This window comes from Adiantum capillus-veneris, chromosome 30 (genome assembly GCF_014529385.1).
Source record: "Adiantum capillus-veneris isolate H3 chromosome 30, ASM1452938v2, whole genome shotgun sequence".
Classification (NCBI taxonomy): Eukaryota; Viridiplantae; Streptophyta; class Polypodiopsida; order Polypodiales; family Pteridaceae; genus Adiantum; species Adiantum capillus-veneris.
Window position 1 is genome coordinate 8,351,180 of NC_140960.1, and position 10,288 is coordinate 8,361,467.

At 42.1% G+C, this 10,288-nt stretch overlaps 1 pseudogene; it reads right to left on the bottom strand.

Annotated features, from left to right (window-relative positions):
• Positions 1–6,471: 6,471 nt before the first annotated feature.
• LOC147417511 (uncharacterized) lies at positions 6,472–7,444 on the bottom strand (annotated as a pseudogene).
• Between the last annotated feature and the right edge of the window lie 2,844 nt (positions 7,445–10,288).

Below are 10,288 nucleotides of genomic sequence, written 5' to 3' on the forward strand. Positions count from 1 at the left end.
TCCCTCCCTCTTTGAACTTCTTGAGCTTGGACAACCTCTTCCATGCGGCATAGGATTTCCTATGGCCTCTTCTTTTTGATGGTTCAAAGGTTGCACCATTGCTTTCTTCAGAAGATGAAGAATTTGAGGAAGATGGAGAAGAGGGTGACCTCTTTCTCACCTTTTTCTTGCCTTGATCTTCTTTGTCTTCACCATCGCTTTCATAAGAGGAAGAGGATAAAGAAGATGGAGAAGAGGGTGTCCTCTTTCTCGCCTTTTTCTTCTGTTGCTTTTTGTCATCCCTCTTTGAATTATGGTGTGGAGAAGTATGCGATGGTCTTCTCTGTTTTGGAGGTGATGGAGAGCGTTTAACCCACCGTCTTCGTGGAGCCATCTCCGCTAAGGTGGTAGGAGACTCACTTCTTTCTCATTCCTTCGGTGGGGGCTCTTGAATTCTCCTTTGAGAAGGAGATTCATCATCAAGGAGCAAATTTATGAGCCCTTCATATGGATCCTCTTCTTCTTCCCGAATCGAAGAGAGGCCTATTTTGGAAGTCTCGCAAGGAGGCTTCCTAGGTGCTCTCTCGTCATGGTGGGGAACTTGGAGAATCCCATGAGCACGAAGTTGCCGTTGCACTTCACTTTGGAGGGATGGATTGCCCATGGCTTGTTGAAGCCTAGAAACAAGATAGTTAACAAGCATAGGGGCATCATTAGTAGCCTGCTCATTAGCAAAATCAAAGTTATCAGCATTAACTCTCTTTACTATTGTCAGCCATTCTAACAACTTTTAGGTGTAAACTTTTTAGGTGTACTTTGGCACTTCAAACCCTAGTGGCTACTCCTCTTTACCCCTTTAGTAAAAGCACTCAAGCTACTGTACCCGTGGCTCGAATACCATTAATTGCAAGGAATAGAAGAGAGGGTCGTTCAACACCAAAACATCACCGGCTTCTGTCAAGCTTCTAATAGCTCAATAGTGGTTAAGCCATAGGCAAGCCCCGTAGGACTTTACTATTAAGACCATAGCTCTCGACGGTGATGCCCCGTTAACTGCACAAAGGCAGGCGCACTACAAGGCTGAAAAATCCCTATTCTACTTACTCACATGCAATTAATAATACCAACCATGTATAGCTAACTTGAGGACCTCCCTTCTTGAGGAGTTAGGTCTTTGAGCGAGCTTAGGAGCGAGCTTTTTCTTTTTTGCCGCCCTCCTTAGCTCTCCTTCCTCCTCCTTTCTCCTCTTGCCGCCCATGTGCCTCCTCCCCTCCACTTGCTTCTCCTCCTCAGCCTCCTCCTCCAACATCCTCCCTCCCCTCCACCTTCTTCCTCCATCACCTCCTCTAGTCGTCATCCTCTTCCTCCTTACTCATCCCTCTCTTCTACCTCATTCCTCCCTCTCTTTTCTCTCTCTCTCTCTCTCTCTCTCTCTCTCTCTCTCTCTCTCTCTCTCGCTCTCGCTCTCTCTCTCTCTCTCTCTCTCTCTCTCTCTCTCTCTCTCTCTCTCTCTCTCTCTCCCCTCTACCTCCTCTCTCTCTCTCTCTCTCTCTCTCTCTCTCTCTCTCTCTCTCTCTCCTCCTCAGACCTTCACTCTGCTCCTTTTCCACACTATTCCGCATACCGCCCCCCACATTGCAATTTGTTTTTTATCTAATTGAACCAAAAAGAAAACAATTACTCTGACTTGGGTGCATGTTCATGCTATCGCATGCTAAAATCATTTAGGCTACAATATTCGCATTCTCTCTCTCTCTCTCTCTCTCTCTCACTCTCTCTCTCTCTCTCTCTCTCTCTCTCTCCCTCTCTCTCTCTCTCTCTCTCTTCTGTACATATCTAAAGCCAAATAGATTAAAACAAAGATAGAGAGTGGATAGTAATAAGTGACCCAAATAATTGTATTTATTTGATGACGTTAACAGCTAAACAATGCTGTGTACACAATTATCTTGGCCCCTCATCACATGTACATATCTAAATCCAAATAGATTAAAACAAAGACAAAAAGAGGAGACTAAAAAATGACCCAAATATTTTTATTTATTTAATGACGTTCAGTTACAATATAGCAGCTAAACATTGCTGTGTACACAATGTTCTTGGTTCCCTCATCACATTTTAGGATGTGCCATGACCGCATCTCCTCCGAGATCGCATGTCGCATCTATTGTGTGCTCAATTTCCCCACCATGCGCTGTAGAAACTCCAATCAAATTTTTGTTAGGGACAATGCTCTTAGCAAAAACTACGTTAATACTAAGAAGTCGTAGAAGACAGTATTTGAAACCAATCACCTATTAAATGAATCCTATGACACACATTGCGTACCCTATTTGAAAGGCGTGTTCTTGATATAATCCGTTGCTAACCCAGGATATCCATGAAGACCTTCTAGATATGGGAGTAAATTCATGAGGAGCACATTGTCGCTCCATCGTAACTCCTTACTGTGACAAGCATATGTGGTGGGTTTTCAATTGCCTTCTTAGGATTGTCATCTACTAGAATGGTGTCTAGAGGGTCCTTGATGTATGAGGCTACCAATTCAGATATAAAGTTCTTCACAAACACCAATTTGAATTTTGGATGCTTGCCTTCACAGTGCCTCTCTTCACAGTGTCCTTGATGCATACAAAACTTGAAAAATGTCTCACCATACCCAGCCTCTTTGTATTTACTCTTAATTAAATCGATAATGGGGGTCAGATTTTGCTCTTGCATGGAGCTCCAAAGCCCTACATCGAATAGCCCAAACACCACTCTCAGCAATAGCAATATCCCTCGTCGCAATGACACACCCATTTGCCCTACATTTAGAATATTTGTAGCGTGGGAAGGAGCACTTTCCCACCGCCACCGTTTCAACAGGACACCGTTAACATTGAACACTATGAGTTTTCTTTTCGCATGGCAAGATACTCCCTGGCAATACCAAAAACCTTTTGGATTTGATTGATTTTGAAATGGTTCCATTTGGGGATATTGGGTAATGTTATCCCGACAACGCTTGTGTTGGTTGGTAGATGAAAAAATATTGCATCGCAACCTGCATTTGTTGTCCCGCCTCGCACCAGAAAGTTTCACCTAGCTACTATAGCAATTTTTGTGAGTAGGGCACCTCCATCTCCCTTGCCCATCTCGTCAGCTGCTCCCATAGGATCAATAGCTAAAACCGCACAATCTGTTTTAAAAGAAATGAATATCTAGTTCGTAAGGTGAGACAATAATACCAGGAGTACCTCAGGTTGTTAGCATACCAGAGCTATGTGCCATTGAATTCTGCGCTTCATCGTGAGGTGGAGTGTTGCATTGCACCATGACATCTGGATATAACAAACATGTAAGTGACTGTATTTTAAATACTTAAAGATATCTTCTCTTTGTTGCTACACGCTTTCTCACCTCCAACAAGAAGAGCAGGCTCTCTGCGGTGACCAGTCTCTGCTACAATAGACAATCCTGTTGAAACTTCGGTTATTGTGCCATTCGCATCGTCTGCATCCACCCACTACAATAAATACATTGCTTACTGCACAACACATACCACAATCAATCATTCCATACTTATGAGGTAGACCGATAATTGTTGTCATTTCCTTAGAGCGTATGGCATCCTGCAATCCTTCACTTTCAGTGGTTGCCTGTTCAGGCTCTAGGAAATGACTATGAGCTTCTGATGACAATGGTTCTTGTTGTTGTTGGGGAGGTATTGATGAGTATTTGGATGGTTCAGATTCTGGATGTGTTGTGGAACTATTAGGAGCTTCAATGATCCCATGTATACCCGCAGATTCCATGGGTACATGGGTTTGAAGACGAGGTGACTTGATTAATGTGCCTTGGTTCTTTAGGCTTCTCGGTGTTAATAGGTTCTCTCCCATTGATTGCGTGTCTCCCTCTTGACCTGCTTTTGGACTTGATGTACTAACCTTATTTAGAGGCATTGGAGTATCTCTGTCCATTACTTGACCTTTACCCTTCTTCGCACTGCTCCCCTGTGGAGAGCATATAAATCACACGAGTACTATTAGTTCAACCTTTCCATTCAAGCAACAACATGAAAACTTGCCTGGGTAGTTTGTGGGGCTCTTGGAGGTTTAGCAGTTGGAGAAGGCGGCACATCACTTTTGTCTTCATCATCCTCAAACTCCGAAGGACATTCACCATCACTGCGCCTTGGTTCACGATCCTCCTCCACCTCTTCTTCGTTATCTGTCTCCTCAATCACAACATCTTTTCCTTTTAGGGAACGTAGGTTCTTACCTTGGCAAAATTAATCTCATGTGTTGCAGTTAAATCCTCACATGACTTGAAAATAGTTTAACTATGGTTTTGTATGCTTTTACCTCTTCTTGCTGTCTTTTAACTCTGCCGGTCTCTGCCTCCTTGAACTGCTCCCGCTCGTTGGGGGGGAATGTGTCCTTCGCAAAGTCAATGAAAAGAGGACACTCAACATAAACTTTTTTGGGCCACAATGCTGCACGTTGTTCTTCTGTATACATGCATGCAGTGTGCTTCACATTGAGCCACTCTTTTGTAACTGGAACTTTATCTGTCCAACCCATGTTCCGCACCCATCTGGTATATGTTTGCCAACATATACTTATTGTCATCCACTCAAATTTTTTAAGATTTAGAAATCAATTAGGACAAGATTACATACCTATAAAATTCCCGTTTGGCGGCCATGTTAGTACCCTCCTTCTGTTCTGCTTATTAGCTTTGAGTCCACCTTTCAATCTCTCGCACTCCACTTCATACAATGTGCCACTGTACCTCGATTGCCACTCCCTTATAGTTGTCACTAGGGTGTCGTTTTCAGGGAGGTGGCATGATTTCTTCAGCAACGCATACTGTCTCGTAGCCTCGTTCACAAGTCGATTCCACCATGTCTCTCGACGTAACCAAGTGCAAAATACGGAGTGGTCGTCTACATTATTACACAACTACGTTATTTAATACTATACTCTCTCTTTTTTGAACCATTTATCACAAAATGACCTTACTTAGCACTGATTTTAGGCTTGGATATAATGTGGTTGGATCATTGCTAACCAAGGACCTTAGTACATTGCTACGATGATCGACTGGTAGATCGGCACATGCAAGACTGTATATTCGATCATCTGTCAACCACTTTGGTCTCCTACTCCAATCTATGTCCATAAGCAATCTAGAAACAAATGTTAAAATTTTTTAAGCAGCACGTGAATGTAAACTTAACTCCCTTTGAAAGAAACCCCTATTAATCTTACCTCCACCACTCTTCTCCTAAGTTAGGATCCGCAATTGCGGATGCCCGTTGCGTATTTTTTTGGGCTTTCTTGTCAGCCATATAGAATGTGTTACGGCAATGGGTAGTGAAGTCCTCCGTTGAGAGCTCATTTCGCTTATTACTCACAAATTGCAAAGCCTTTGTATACTTTGCTTGAATCATGACATTAGTTCATTCTTTGTTTGATCCACTCCATTTTCATGGTGAGAATAACCTAAAGGACAATGAAACTTACCGGATATAGAAGTTGGGATAGCACGATAAGAGGAACCTTGTACTAGCGTCTTCGCAATCCCTCACGCTTATTCATTTCAGCATCTAATTCTCGTTGCAACCATCCTAGAACATCTTCCTCCAAACCCTTAAGCAATGTATCCATGTTGGCTGTGCCCATTGCTCTTACCATACATAGCATATCTATGAAGGAAGTTTTTACGTAGCGTTTGTCATTAATGATGTGGCAACAAAACTTACACCATTAAAAGACTAGGAAGCGATAATCATGCTATAGCTAAGCTTATCGAATTGACTAGGAAGCAATACTCATGCTATGGCTAAGCTTATCGATTCGACTAGGATGCGTTAATTATGTTATAGCTAAGCTTACCGATTCAAGCGTGCCACCACAGGGAGAACTTCTCCCTCGTTCTCTTTAGTGACCTTAACCATGCAAGCTTCCACACAGCAATGGTACTTAGGCTCGTCTTTGTGAACTGCAGAGCAAAATTATCTTGCATAGTTTCACAAAATTCATCTCATCTTGATATTGAGTCAGAAACAAAAGTGTATAAAGTAATCTACCTGTATCAATTTGTGCATTCCATGCCCGTTGACGGTGATTCCCATCCCATGTGTACAACATTTTTCCTTTCATGTCCCCCCACCCGGATTTATGCAATTGTTTCTCAAAATCCTCATTAAGCTACATCTAGATTGGATCCCAGGTTTTTCGAATAGCATGACTAACTTCTACTGAATCTAGATCTGGAGTCCTTATTGAAAGCATGAACCCGGCACGATGTGGAACATATCCATTTCTAGAGAACTCCAACGCTAGATTGTGCACACGATCTTGCACTGGCCATACCGCTGGATGTGGTAACAAGCGGCACAATGGCACTGGTAGCAGTGGTACTTTGCGAGTATCCTGTATAACGTACTTGAATAGTTTTCAATCTTGTAGTCTGAAACAGGAAATGTTAGATGAGCATACTATTTTAGAAATTACCAACCTGAAGGTGGTGCAAAGTGTTGTCGAGAAAATCCCATTTCAGCGTGGATTTCTCGATAATAGTAAAAAGACCGCGATCTTCATCCCCCGCATCCTCTCTTTTGTCATCTTCTTCACTTGAGTAGTTTGCAATAGGGACCTTGTCCTTTGATGGTGCTGGTACCTCGGATTGTGTACTGCCCTCTGCATTGGCTTTCACTGGCTTTTGCACTAGTTTCGCTTTGGTGACTTCTTTCTTTGTGCTAGCACCTTCCTTTTTCAAAGGAATTCTACCCTTTTTCTTTGGGGGCTCCCAACTAGGCTCCTCTTCTTTCTGTGCTCGTGTGACCCGCTTGCTTTCAACGACTTCACTTGCTTGATCTGCACTTCTTTTCTTGACACCCGTCGACTACTTGGCCATAGGAAAATAATTATTAGGCTAGGTTACTGGCAAACAACGATTAATTTCATGAGTAAATAGTGCAATAAACTCCGGTGGCTTACCTCTGCAGCAAGAGTTTTTGGAGGAGGCTTTGAAACGCTTGGTTTGGGCATAGCACCCGATGCTATGCTAGTGGCTCTTGGAGCGGCAGGTACTGAACCTTTGCCTCCAGAGGATACAGTTCGTTGTCCTTTTGCCTGGACACAAAATGTTCGATGTTGCTTTCAAAAGAGAGCATGTAAGACTGAATAAAATTAAGAGGTCTCATTACCAATTCTCTTATCGGCCACGCCACAACTGTACCCACTACTGCACCTAAGGTGCACACATCATCGCCAATGGGTGGAGCATGTGGCAACATGAGACCGGGAGCTGATGCCGATTGGACGGCTACTCCCAACGTGCCTCTAGGCAACTCTCTTCCATGTAGCTTTTTGTGGGGTAGAGACTATATCATAATTTCTTTCCCAACTTCCTTGCCCTTACTTAAGAGCACCACGTGCTCATTCTTGCTAAAAGACAAACTTTTCGTAGCCATCTGTTTTCCGCAAGAAATTGAAATGAAATCTATAATTATCAATACTATCACACACTACTTCCCTCAGGTTGTGATGTTCTTCTTGATATTCACATAAGTTTCATTTTCACAGATGAAATCCTTGGGGGAGAGAGAGAGAGAGAGAGAGAGAGAGAGAGAGAGAGAGAGAGAGAGAGAGAGATCATGGATAGCTACATTCTAAACATCAATTGTCATCAATGCACAAATGCTATGAAGATGGTAAGCTGTATATTAACTATACTAGATTGCATGTCAATAATGAATCTCAAAAAAATAGAATGCTTCGGCGTTTGTTCAAAGGTCTGACCTGTACCGCCGAATGTGGTTGAATGTCCTCTATATTTTGTTTTCTCCAATATTGCAAGACCTTCAACAAAGTAAAGTAGGTTTTTTTAGTCTTACATCAACAGAGAGAGAGAGAGAGAGAGAGAGAGAGAGAGAGAGAGAGAGAGAGAGAGAGAGAGAGAGAGAGAGAGAGAGAGAGAGAGAGAGAGAGAGAGAGAGAGAGAGGGAGGGAGATAGAGGACTAGGAGGAGAGGTGCGGGACATCAAGAGGAAGAAAGAAAATTGGTGGGAGGGATACAGGAGGAGGGAAGAGGAGAGAGGTGGAGAGGATGAGGGATAGAGAGAGGATAGCTAAGAGGGGAGGAGATGGTGAGAAGGATGGGGGTAGAGAAGTGGAAGGATGGGATGAGGTGGTAGAGAGGGAGGAGGAGGAAAGAAGGGAGGACCATACCTGTCTGGAGCAACAACATAAAATGGTCCTCTCAATCTTTACTCTTCCTTTTATACTGTAGAGAGGGGATAGAGAGACACAACAATAAAACACACACACAGACACACAATAAAGGCGGACATGCTTTGCTGCAAATTCAAACACCAACAAGCGTCGATCTCGATCAGCACACTCTGGTCATGAGGGGTATACATCTTTAATCTGTGCTCTTAAACTATTTGGAGCATGAAAGTATCGGCATGAAGCTCTTTGACATTTTCCACGAATACAATCTTGGCAAACCTATAGAAATTGGTTGCCAAAAGTACGTCAAAAATATGAGGAAAAAAACTGCCGACACACTTAAGAGCATTATCACATGGAGTCTTTCTTACAATAGCATCATCACCATCACCACTTCCAGGAATATGGTGAGCATATGGGCATTCCTCAGCTCGCCTAGCACACCTTCCACGAGTAAAATCTTTGCATACCTGTGCCCATACATGCATAATTCCATGGTATAATTACCTCCATGCATAATATCTCTCCATGGTATAATTACCTTCTAAAATTTCCAAACCACCAAATAAAAAACCAGCGCCATCTCTACTGAGTCTGCTCGTACGCCATCTCTCCAAGTGTGTGTGTGTGTGTGTGTGTGTGTGTGTGTGTGTGTGTGTGTGTGTGTGTGTGAGAGAGAGAGAGAGAGAGAGAGAGAGAGAGAGAGAGAGAGAGAGAGAGAGAGAGAGAGAGAGAGAGAGAGAGAGAGAGAGAGAGAGAGAGATTACTTTGGCGTGACGAGCTGCGTAGGCACACAGAAGGCATATATAAAAACACAGGATATCGCTATTGCTCCCTTTATTTTTGTCTTTTTTAAGTCAAACATAAAGGGAGCAATAACGATATGAGCAATAGCAATATCGATATCGCTATTGCTCATATCGTTATTGCTCATATCGCTATTGCTCATATCGCTATTGCTCATATCGCTATTGCTCCCTTTATTTTTGACTTAAAAAAGGCCAAAAAAATTCATTATTTTTTACTTTAAATAGGCAAAATGTTCAAGATTTTGTACTCTTTATTCCCTTTTGACAATTGAGATCGGTTTTTGAGATCATCTCTAAAATTAATGAAGCAATTCATCTTCAAAGCCTACATAATCAACTCAAATTCTAGTTTTATCATCTTGTATTGATAGACATTCGGCCTTCTTATGAAAACCTACAATTTTTACCATCTTTGACTATCTTTTAGGAAATGTAGGTTCTTACCCATTGCAGCTCGACATTGAAAGGCAAAAAAAAAGGCCTTTCTGTTGCTCCACTTATACCTCGACTTAAAAAAGGCCAAAAAAAATCATTATTTTTTACTTTAAAAAGGCCAAAAGTTCAGATTTTCTACTCTTTATTCCCTTTTGACAATTGAGATCGGTTTTTGAGAGCTTAGCCTGTAGTTAAATTACCTCACAAAAAGGAAATGTCTAAAATTAATGAAGCAATTCATCTTCAAAGCCTACATAATCAACTCAAATTCTAGTTTTATCATCTTGTATTGATAGACATTCGGCCTTCTTATGAAAACCTACAATTTTTACCATCTTTGACCATCTTTTAGGGAACGTAGGTTGTTACCCATTGCAGCTCGACACTGAAAGCTCCATGTGTTGCAATAGTACCACCACAGCCTTGGAGCAATATCAATGTGCAACATCAATGAGCGTGCAATCCTTCTAAAGTTTTGACATGTTTAATGGAAGCTACAACCCAGCAAGATTGCAAGATGAGGTAAGGTTGCATCAACAAGATACCGTACATTCAGTATGTGTATGTGTGTGTGTGAGGGAGAGAGAGATTAACAAAAAAGAAAAGTGTGTGTGTGTGTGTGTGTGTGAGAGAGAGAGAGAGAGAGAGAGAGAGAGAGAGAGAGAGAGATAGAAGAACAAAGTTTTAATGTGGTATGAACAAACTCCTCTTTTTTTTTTCTTGTGACCATTTCAAACTCCACCCTCCCTACTCTCAACATTTCACTTGTATGAAGGAGTTATATAAAGAGATGGCTCAATACAGCTTGCCATTTTTTTCCATCTTTTAGTTATCTCTCCT